This window comes from Echeneis naucrates, chromosome 10, assembly GCF_900963305.1.
Source record: "Echeneis naucrates chromosome 10, fEcheNa1.1, whole genome shotgun sequence".
Lineage (NCBI taxonomy): Eukaryota > Metazoa > Chordata > Actinopteri > Carangiformes > Echeneidae > Echeneis > Echeneis naucrates.
Window position 1 is genome coordinate 14960827 of NC_042520.1, and position 12327 is coordinate 14973153.

The following is a 12327-nucleotide window of genomic DNA, read 5'->3' on the forward strand; positions in this document are numbered from 1 at the left end:
CAATCACATCTATCCAAAACATCCAGGTCTATTGAAATGGACACACCAAATGTTTTGTGTCCTTTATTACCCTGAATGGATCAGAAGAATATAATCTGTCATTCTAGTTACTTGTTCTGTTTGGTTTGGTGGGCCTGCAACTCAGTGGAACAGCAAAGGGAAGGTTAGAAATCATGTTCAGCACACAGCTGTTAATTATCTTAACGCTTGTTGAGTTTGTTGAGTTTGTAAGAGTTTGTTTGTCAAGGCTTCAAAGCTGAAGGCTTGAAAAAGACAAAGGAGTGTTTAAACTCACTAACTTTTAACCCTACTTTAAGCAAAACCTTAAATGTTTCTCCCTACACAGAACGTGATCTAATTCAGCTATCCAATCCCTCTCCTCCCCTGCAGTCACCCCCCTCCCCACATCCAAATATATGTAAACATGCCTTGTATTGCACAATCTTTTCAGTGCCCCTGTCACAACACCATCTCTTTGCAATCAACTTTGCTTTCTCAAACGTCACACACATGGCTGAGCACCAGCTTTTGAACTGTGCTGGAGAGGAGGAGATGAGATGAGACGAGAGGAGGGGAGGGGAGAGGAGAGGAGAGGAGAAACCCACTAAAACTCACTAAAACATTATTTGGTGAGGAATTATCAGCATCCTCTACCATCATTAGATAACCTCTGCATCTTGATTGCTACATTTTATTGTCTGTAGAGGTAGAAAAGATAAAAAATTATATTCCTGGGTAAAAGACAAGCTGAAATCCTCACAAAGTGACAAGGTTGCACAAATGAGACCTATCCTGGTCAGCTGTGACTAAAATCCACTCATATTTCTCCTATTCTCAGCTCCAACATCCTTGCACAAATGTTACGTAGTGCACTGTAGGTGCAATGCAACACTCTTTGGGCAATAGACAATTTCACTGATTGATCCCTTCAAATGGCCCTGCAAAAGGGTCGATATCACACAACATCCGGAGCATTACCTACAATCTTGTTGATTATCTGCACATTCACATCGATTATCATGTGGTTCCCGCCCTCCTCATACGCTGTTATCACACTGTGGTTGCTGGTATGAAGCTACATTATTGATCGCAGCCCATTAACAGGTATCCAAGTGCGCAGTTGTGGCCTGATTCAACACATTTCACAACAGAGCCATCAGTCACTTCTCCCCCTGCACTTGCATCTGGAATAAAAATCCCTTGGCAGGTTCACTTTACACTCGTTCTTCTGTGGAATTAATTCAGAGAACTTACTAAAGCATAAAAGACTCAGAGCTGAAAGGTTATTTGCTGTGTATCACACTGTGCTTTTAAAATCAAGCCATAGGTACAGAAGCATAGTGCTGCCACATCAGTAAAAGAAAAAAATATCAGTACTGCATTATAACATGATAATTTATTGTTAGAATAATACACCTCCAGAGGGTCGGACTCATTCTTCGTTCTGTACAGCCCCATGCTTTTTTAAAACCTTCGTTGTGTACACATAGCTATCACAATATCATCCACTGTGCGCAATAATAGTAAAATCTTGCTATGTCTCAACTCAAGCATTAAGTAGAACTTGAGCAAATGGTGTAAATCCGCCATATTCCTTCTCTGTTCCCTCATTCAAACACGAAACCTTTCACGATATAACAAAATAAAATATCACGTTATAACGTGATAAATTTGTGTATTGTAATAACGTGAAAATATTAAATTACAATGTGAAATGTTTATTGTTCTAACAATAAACTTGTCACATTATAACAGATTTTTTTTTTTTCTTTTATCTATGTGGCAGCACTACGCCACATAAGTATGTAAACACTACGTAAACAGCAGCTCCTCTAAAACCTGTACTCTGGATTCTCTCCATTAGATGTAAAGATTGAACCTCCCTTAAAAAATGTAAACTGTGCTGAGCTTAGTGAGATTTTGGTCACCAGGAGGAGTGACAAACACTTGTTGGTGAAAGGGTCAATAAGTCACGGCTGTAAGAAGCGATGTCCGATCGATTAATGGCTAGGAGAAATTCATTCTGCATCCTTATTTTCTCTTTGTAAGATACTGGGGAAGGCTTTTTCCCCCCATTCTGAACACCCTGACTGAAGCTAGCAAGCGAATTACACATGACAATGAAAACTGCAACAAGAATTGACATGCAGTCAGGGGTTCTGCTTGAATGCAATAGTCAAGCTCTTTTTGATATGTGCACCACAGCAAGTTACATATTTCTCTCTGCTATTCTATACCCAGAGTGCATTAAATGGATTAAAGCACTAAAAGTAGCCAAGCATATATTCATTTCTTCCACACGAAGGGTGAAAGCAGCAAGCTGTAGGCAGCATATTATGAGTGCCATGAAGTCCCTGGACCATTTCTGCAAATCACAGACACAAGATTAAAATCTGTGGATACAAAATTCTTCATTAAGCAGCTTTGATGTTAGAGTGTCTGATTGTTTTTTGTAAGTGTTTAATGTAAGTGTGGGTACAAATGTATTTCAACTTGCAAAAATGCTAAGGAGTTGTTGCATGAATTATGTTCACAGACACACGTGTTTTACAATGAACGACAAATTCAGATTTACATTTCCAAAGGCAAATGATAAGAAGGAGGTCACATTAGTTAGCCACATACTGTAAAACTCATGACGTTCACACTTCGACTTTCATAGTTTGCATGAGGTGAATTGTAAAATGAGCATTTCACAAAGCAGCTTCAGAAGACACTACAGCGCAGACTACATATGTAAATACACAAAAAAAAAAAAAAAAAAAAAAAAATCACTCACTAATACAAGCTTTTCTGTTATTTTTTAAGTTCTATTTAGACCAAGACAGCTCAGTTGTTCTTTCGCTGGAAATTGCAGCTTTGCAGTTCAACATGTCATCTTTTAGTCTGAAGGTCAGGCTCCTAAGACAAGTCAAGGATTAGGGCAGAGAAACAGTTCTGGTACATATTGAAGAAGTTGAGAGGAGGGGGGGGGAGAAAACTGTCTTAAAACCCAAAGCAATAATTTCTCACTGCTGGCTTTGTCAGCTGGACACTTTGAGAGTAAGGATATTGGAAGGAAAACAAATTAAATTCACAGAGATCTCTGCAGATACATCCTTTGCATTATTGTTAACCCAGAAGAAAGTTAATACGGGGGTTAAAAACCCAATTCTTGTGCATCAGTTTCAAATTAAATTTGATAGACGTTGTTTAACTGAGGCTTCAAATATTGGCCATAACAGCAGGAAGACCCAGGGGAAGCAATGCATGATAGAAATGTACCCTAAAGACATGTTAGCATGAGATAGGTTAATACGATTTTTGGTACCATCCTTAATGAAGATGACATTCAAATTAGTAATTTAGTGTAGATACATAGATAACATTATAAAGTGACAATGACAACATATTAAAGAACAGGAAGGAGAATAAATGATGGCTACACAGCAGTGCCCTCAAGGTCCAAGCTGAGAGTTGGGATAGGGCTGGTTCCCAGCACACAGGCAGCAGGAGCATGGCAGTTCAGCAGGCCAGATAATTACACACCCTGACGGGGCAGCTGATTGGTATTCTCTGCACACCCACTAAAACATACCAGCACTAGATAAGTCAGTTGCAAGAGACTTCGACAGAAAGAGAGCAAGAGAAGAGCTGCCACAGCAGCTCCAAGGCCAGCTAGACCCAGACATTAAGGAAGAGTGGGTTACAAATCAACCCCATGCTGTGCTTTGAACCTGAGGTGCTGAAGCTTCTTACAGATGAAATCAACACACTGTGCTGATGTGTCAGAACTTACATTTTAAACAGTACATTCATCTTTAGATTGAGTGGAATCACCTAATTTTGTCCTGAAACACGAGCCTCTGGGCACAGACATTAGAGCAGGTGTTGTCGTTACTGACTTGCTGCACTGTTGTGTCCATACCTTGTCATGATTATGTGTAAATGAAAGATACGAGCAGAAAGCAGGTACCAACTATTATTATAGCAAAGTTCATTAATATTCTCTGCTAAGCTTCTTAAGTTATGTTCTTATGTTCTTATGCTACATGGAAAGGTACAGAGGGGGGAAATCCAACTGGGAACATTATGTTTTGTGCAGTTAAGCACAATGCATGCATGAATATTGCAGGGAGCGACAGAAAATTTGTTTACTCTGTGTGATATAACAAATATCCATCAGTGGCGCAAATAGAGAAAACAGGGAGGGTGTGGGAAATAAACTGCATGCTGAAGCCTGCAGGGAGTAGACCATTTCGCTGGCAGTCACAAAGGGGCGGAGCTGGGAAGGGCAGAGAGTAATATCTTCTGGGTGGCAGTGAAAGGGAGAGGAGGGGGGTGGGGGGTAACCATACTGTATTTCTGGAGAAAGAGTGTCACTCTGTCATTTCACTGTCAGGCATGCTTTACTGAAGAGACTGTCTCTCTGCCCCTCTCAGTTTTTGGCTTTGGGAAAACAGCTGGTGCAACTAGCCACTAGCTGCTGGACATCGGTGGATGATCATATCATTTTCACTATGTATGTGAGAGTTATAGTCAGAGTCAAATATTAGCAGATGCCTTCGTTCAAAGCTCATTTGTGGAGAAAAACGTGGAGAAGGATAGAATTGATTGCATAAATGCCAGGTTTATTTTGATGGAAGCTTTGCCACACTGCCCAGACCAAAAATGTCTGTCTTATTTACAGTATTTATATGCCTTGAAAGGTTAGGTCGGGTAAATAGCCAGAAACAGAGAGGGAATAGATGGAAGTCAAAGTAAGCAGATTGTCTGCAGAGTGCAGGCTGTATGTTTGGCTTTGGGGAGGGAGCAACACTACGCTGGCCAGCCTTGCTGTTTTCAGCTCCTGACTGATGAATCAAATGTAGTCAGTTGGAACCTCCCCAGTCTGGGAACAGAGATTCAAAATAACCAGCATGGTCTTTCCTTCTAATGAAGCTTGTTGAACTGTGATGGTTGATTTTTTAACTCTGCTCCTCTATTTCATTTTGAAAATATTCTTCATCCATTATTTCTCTGTTCTGTGTTTAATTTTACATATTTAAATTTTACTGCCTTGTGGTTTCATTTAGTTTCTAAACTTATTCCTCAATGTTGCTCTGTTTTTTTTTTTTTAAGCTACAACAACACTATGATTTCAATAACAAGCAAAACTCTCAATTATGTGCACACTCACCCATGCACAATTAGAGCTGCTGGTGTGGAGATGCAGAAGATAGAGGGTTGATGTATGTACGCATATTATATAATTACACATTTTCTCAATAACTCAGTATTATTTGCCCCCTCTTTTCACTTCAGTTTAATTCATGTTCACTGGAGTAACAAGCGAACATCTGACTCAGCACATCCCATGGGGCAATTGGGTAATGGCTCTCCGTGTCATTTTCTCATATACCCTATATGTAAATTACATTCAGCAAGCCAATGAATATGTCCTTTCATGGTTGGATGAAGAGGACACAGTGGAAGGCTAAGAAGATTGCCTCTGTGGTACTCACCAAACCCCAGTGCTATGGAGATGCAGCTCCACACATGGCTGCCCTTACCTCTCTCGGTTTAAAAGCCTATCCCTGTAGCTGGAAATTAGTTAGAGCTCATATCAGATGGGGATTATGGCATTGGGTGATGTATCGCAGGTGTAGAAAACATTTGTGACTGACTGTAAAGTTAGTAATGTGAATGACCTCTGAACAATTTGGAGTAATAAAGTACAAAGTTTCCAGCTCGTAACATCAGGAAGGTGACTCCGACTATTGTATATTCATGAGTGTGGTGCAGAGGTATAAAAACAAGAAGAATGTCCAGACCATTTTGCCTATCATCAGACTGCACCACCATGTTTGCCTTAATATTTATGACCTTTACAGAGGTGCTGCAGTCTCTGGACAGCATTAAAATCTGCCCCTTGCCCTCTATAAATATTTTCTTTATGGCTGGAGAAGTGAGAGAAAGTCAAAACAAACTATTACATGCGGCAGATGAATTTCTTAACTTCATCCAATTTTCTATCATGCAAGGTCCTGCACAGTGGCCTGCAGACACCAGCAGAGATCAACATCTGTTCGGTTAAACTCCTCCATCCATCTCAGCTGTGTGACAGACCACCTCCTATCAGGTGATCCATCACCTTGTGCTACCCCTGCTCTCCATATGTCTGTCTGTCGGTGCGGGGGCAGGTTGGATTATTGATCTGAGCTAAATGAAGTGGGCTCAAAGTCTTAACAGCAATGTTAACTGACTTGACCTATGAGAGAAGCACACTGTCCAACACAGTTTTGTCACAGTGAGACAAGTTCTGCGTTGAGATGTGGGACTTAGCTGTCAATGTCAGTGGAGCTGAGTTGGACTGAAGCACAGACATCACTAGATTGGTTCATTTAATTTTAACTTAATTTTCTGAATGCAAACTAAAATTTCAAACTCATTAATATTATCAGGACTGTGAATTAGAACCACAACAGCTGGTTTACAATAATCAAAAGTGACCAAATTATACAGTGCATTAATATTACTACATCGACGTGCCTGCAGTAGTCAGGAGCCATTTGCTGTTAGGACAGTTATTTGATGTTTCCGTGATCAAATTTCTTGAGGGTTTTTTTTGGTGATTAATTAATTAACCATTTTGTCTAATTATTGCAAGAAACTGTGAAAATTACTTGATAAGCTCTATTAAAATGGTTTTTGTTTTGTTCAACCAGCAGTCCAAAGATGTGGAATTGTCAGTGTTAAACATAGAAAGCTGATAGCTCAAAACTATGATTTAATCAAGATAATCTTATTTGTTCCCAGTTAATTTACAATCAACTAACTGATTAATTGTAACAGTTCAATTTATATCATAACCTGAGTTTAGACACAACAAAATGATGAGTGAATATTGATTAATTTGCAATTTGCTTTCCCATTGTATTTATTAATTATATTAATTACTGTTAAATGTCAGAAAATTGTGGGGGAAAAAAATATGTATAGATGCAATGTATCTTTTAATATGATTAATATGGGTATAATTATGGATTCATTTTCTGTTATTTAAAAGATTAATCACACATTTGTTCAAGTCCTAGTGGGAATTCTTGCCATGGAAAGGTCACACAGCAATTATTCTGTGATAACCCCTGTGAAAATAATCCTGTTTGTAGAATGTGCAAAGGTCAGCATTATGTGGCTGCTGTGACTCAAGGATACACTGTAGAGCCAGATTAAGGCACAAAACAGGAAAAAGCTATACTGTAGAAGAGGCTCATAGAACAGATAGCAGACCAGGGTGAGGACTCTAATGTGGTCCTGACTTGTACCAGTGTATCGCTACTCTTCAGCAGGGAAAATGGGGGGATGAGCCAACCTGCAGTCTGTGCACTCTGTAGGGTGAGATATTAATTTCCATGTTGTGGTGAAGGTTATGTAAGTAACAATCAAATAAAAAATGTAGGCATTAGTCAGAGAAGCAGCTATGCCCAAGACCAACAGGTCAGCCAAGTCCGGTCAAGTAGAGCTACCCACCCTTTGAACATGCAGCCAGGCCAGATGTTACGCTTTTTACCATATTTATATTCAAGGTATTCCCAGCTAGAATAACGATGACTCCACTTTTGAGCTTTATCAAATCCCTGGGTATTCCAGTCAGATTTTATAGTGATCTACTGTTAATTTAATTTGTCTCCAGTTTATCACAGTAGTAGTTATAGATGTTATTGTTACAACAACAAATAATATCGTGATATAATCAGTTTGAGAACTGAAAAAGACTCAAAGATCCACAACTGTGTAGTATGTGCACAAAAAAACAAAATGGTTGAAAATATATTTGGCAATTAAACCACAAGTGTATATGTGACTTGAGTAGGTTTGTCCACTCAATCACAATCCAAACATTTCCAACCTAATATGACCACAGGCCTAATAATATAATTATACAAATAAAGAAAGGGGCTAATTGTTTGGCAAGACAAGAAAGGCAAGCAATTCTGTCAGCTGCCTGGAAACATCCAGGGGACATTTTCTACACAAATTACAGCCCAAAGAGCTGCATCAATCATGACTCAAGCTGTCACTTTTACCCACAGCCACAATCCATTTTCAAATAAGCAGTCATAGGAGGCTGTTAGAGGAAAGGGAATAGGCGGTGACAGACAGAGAGAGACAGTAACAGAGACAGGGGGCTAAAGAGTTTAACTGAGAAAAAAAGAGTGAAGAAGTACTAGGTGGGCAGCAAGTTCTGAGAGTGAAAGTGAAAAAGCAGTAAGTAGCAGTTGCTAAATGGACGTCATCTGGGCTCTCCTAGGGAGGCCATTTGTGTAAGAGTGGAAAGGATGCAGCCATCCTGTCAGGAAGACCAGCAGGTGACAGAGACACGCAGCCAGGGACAGACAGAGAGATGGGTCAGTGCTGCAGCTGCACCAATCTTTTTGTCTGGATCTGTATTTCGCAGGACAGGAATGACTATTGTGTGGACCCTGGCAGCAGGCAGCCTGTCAAGTGAGGCTTACAAGATTAAGTTCATTTTGTTGTTTACTTGGCAGTGAAGGTAAGCGGGGCTTAGGCTGGAGAATGTAACTGCGAAACTGAGGAGTGAGATACAGCGAGAAAACAGTTGTTAATGAAAAATGGAAAGCAACTCCGTGTATACATGGGTGTTACAGGTATAACACAGGTATAACTGAGAGCGGCTGAAAGAACTGCATAATAGCGATGAAGGACAGGAGAAAAGAGAGTTGGAAAATATAAAGGGAAAAGCAATGTGAGTAGTATCAAATTTTAGGCAAAGAACTGTCTGAGGTTTTAAATTGATCCTATCCAGCTGATAAAACACACCGTGAAAGGTTTATCAGGAAGGAGGTCCAGTACTGACTTTTATATAGCAACCTTCACTTTTCCTCCAGAACAAATTGGTTGTGTTGTCCTGCAGGAATTCAGTGGCATTGGCAAGGGGGCCATACCGTGACAGACGGGATTAGGCTCAATGCCGATGGTTTCGTTTGATTGGCCTTCTCAGTGAAAAGGCCTGTTGATTACCGCGAGTCACAAACCTCAAATCCTTTTAGAAAAACAGCTGCAAACAAATATTTAGCAGATGTTTCATTGCAGCCACCAATTGAAAACAGAGTGAAGACAGTGGCGACGCTGCTGCCAGGATGACTTTGCAGCTTCTTACAGGGCAAATATGTGAGAGGCCAACTATCTTTGTCTTAGGAAGGCTCATTTCACCCTACACAGGGGGAGATTATTATGTCGCCTCACTCATAATTCTAACAGGATTTTTTCCAGATTCAAGGATTTGCTTCATTTATTATGAATTGCCACATTTTGAGCTGACAGAGGAATGCTCTTTGATAGAGTAGGAGATTTGAGTAAGTAATATGACTTTAAATACATTTGAATGGAAAATTAGACAGAGCAATGATCTTGTAACTTTATGCTGCATTATCTTGCTATCTTTTGTTTTCTTAAATATCTATAGATATGATTGACCTTCACCTTCCTTTCAATAAAGCAAAACAAAGCATGAAGACAATGTCAGATTTTCCTCAGGAAGAAATAAAAAATAAGTCTTTGACAAAATGGCTGATAAATCCATCAAATTTTCGTTGGGTACTCTATGTGTCCAGTGGCACACTCTGTCACCACTGATCCACCACAAAAGTGGTCATGCCTATACTGACTTCATAAAAGATGTCACATTTAGAGAAGCATCTTCTTTACAATTACACTGAAGCCTGTAAGGTCTTGCTTGCTGCTGGATCATTTTCAGTAAATCGCTCGTGTATGAGACTGCAATTTGTGTGTGACTGTGACACTTTATATGGCACCTACCAGTGGTACCTTTATTGTCTGGCTATTTTCCAGTCCAAGTAATTTATCTCCAAGCATTTGACCCTGCTGCACCAAAGAAGAAACATATTGCTCTGACAAGTTACAGTTTCTTCTTACACTTTTAAGTTGCCCTTGAAAAAGCAAGCACAAAATTGAATTTAAACAAAAAACTTTATTATTGTCATGCATTTTATTTATTTTATGACTAAAGAAAGAACCCGGTATAACAGAGTAGAAGCTTGTTTGTGTTTTGTATGTGTGTGAAAGCAAAAGAGAGAGAGAGAGGGGGACCGAGAGGACAAGCTAGTTTAACACCAGCAACATTCGTTTAATTAATTTGAAATATAAAATTACGTATGTGGTGGCAGCATCTTCAGTCACGCTCCAGACCGTAAAGGGACCTTAGGCCTAAGGTCCCTCAACGATGCCTTTGTGAGGTCGCCTTGTCCCCTCTTTGTATGCCTAACACCTATTAGTTTGATTTTTCCAGCAGGCACACAACACAACCCGTGAAGGCTACTCACTCAAAGTAAATATGTAAATAAAATAAAACTAGTAGCAGACCAGGGTGAGGACTCTTTAATGCAGTCCTGACTTGTACCAGTATATCGCTACTCTTCAGCAGGGAAAATAGGGGTTATGTAGTGGCTCAACTAAGTGGTCGGCAAACTGACACTAGTGCTGGCACACCCTTACCATGCAGATAAAAACTTGAAGGTTCTTTAATTAACAATATAATGTTTACTATTCCTGCTGCCATTCACCATCTTACATAATCAAGATTAAGTTAACTCAGAGCAGTTCACTAATGGTACCAGCACAAACTAAGGAGCAAGCAGAGAATGACACACCTAGTGCTAACTCCAAACAAGGGAAAGCACATATTAGATTGAATTCATAAATGCCATTGCTCATGTCCAGCGGATATAAATTTTCCCTGTTTGTCTGTCAGTCAGTCACAAATAATCACCACGATACCACACACCTATTGTCTGGCAACTCAAGGCAATGATCCAATAACATACAGTCACTTATGTCTCTCTTCCATTTCCAATTAGTGTTGCACAACTCCCATGTTTCTGCATCTGATTTAATCTCTGATTCAAATTAGAATTTATAATTCAGGCATTTGCCAGACACAGTTAATCAGAAAGAATAACAATTAGTGTTACAGTGAAATAAGTGAAAACTCCTGAAGCATCAACAGAGTAAGTAGCCAGATAATTCGGAGCGCCTTGTGGAAGTTCCATTCTAATTGTCATTGGAATGGACTCTTTAATTCCTATTAAAGCATAATTAAGAATCTACATTTGAGATGGAGAAGCTAAAAGGCTAAGCTGTAACTCCTGCACTTGGGAATATCCTAAACTAATTAAGTCTGGATAATATTGCACAAGCAGAAATTATGTTGCATTCACTTAGCCTATATGCATTAATCACTGCTAGTTGACAAGTTAGGTATTTTATGAAGTAGGCTAGATACCATACATCCCAATTTTCAGTTTTTAGATTTTTCTCCACTAATGCATTTGATCATGTTCACAAATGCTGAATTTGCCAAGCGAGGCAATTGTGTTTCAGCAAACTCATTTTGACATAGGCAAAGGCTTCTTTTGTGTTTGCTTGCTGTGAATTGTGAATAGAAAATTAAAAAAATGAACCATTTCTACCAACACTAACATATTTCAGAAGTTGAAAAATTTGAGAAGCTTTTTGTATTAATGTATTTATACAGTCATGATTTCTTTGGGTCGTATGAACTGACACAGGCAAACCTGCAAAATGCAGGGTTTTTTTTGTATCTGCACCATCCTCTATTAGCCAAGGATGACAATAATTATTTCAACAAGAAAAGAGCACAGAACAATTAAAGTGCAATTCTGTATCAAACTGAGCAAATGCATTAGCTGGCAGCAGACTATAAGTGTATGCTGTTCACCACACAAAACAGCAGACAGCTCTCAGCCTTCAGTACTTGTACTCACAATGGCTAAGATGTCCTTCATCTATCCTCCCAGACTAAACTAATTTGCCTTCTTTCATGGCAAATTTCATGCAGAGCTCATCCAGTTGCCACAGTAGCTCCCTCAGATGGCCCGTTACTCTCTGCATAATAATGTATTTCACTCTCACAAAGTATTTTTAAATCTGTGCCGCTAGTGTAATTATATGTCAGAAAACACATTGGATATCACTTTTTTGGCCACTTTTTATATTATTATTTTACTTTATTTATTTTATTTGCATGTGTCTGCGTGGGTTTCCTCCCACCGTCCAAAGACATGCATATCTAGGTTAACTGGTGACTCTAAATTGATCGGAGGTGAGCATGAGTGGTTGTTTGTCTCTGTCTTTGTGTGTTGGCCCTGTGACTGGTGACCTGCCCAGGGCGTACCCTGCCCCTCGCCCAATGTGAGCTGGGATTGGCTCCAGCAGCCCCGCGACACGGAAACGGAAAAAGCGGTAGAAGATGGATGGATAGTTTGATAAAACATGAAAAGCCGCTCTTTTCAAGCATATCTAAAG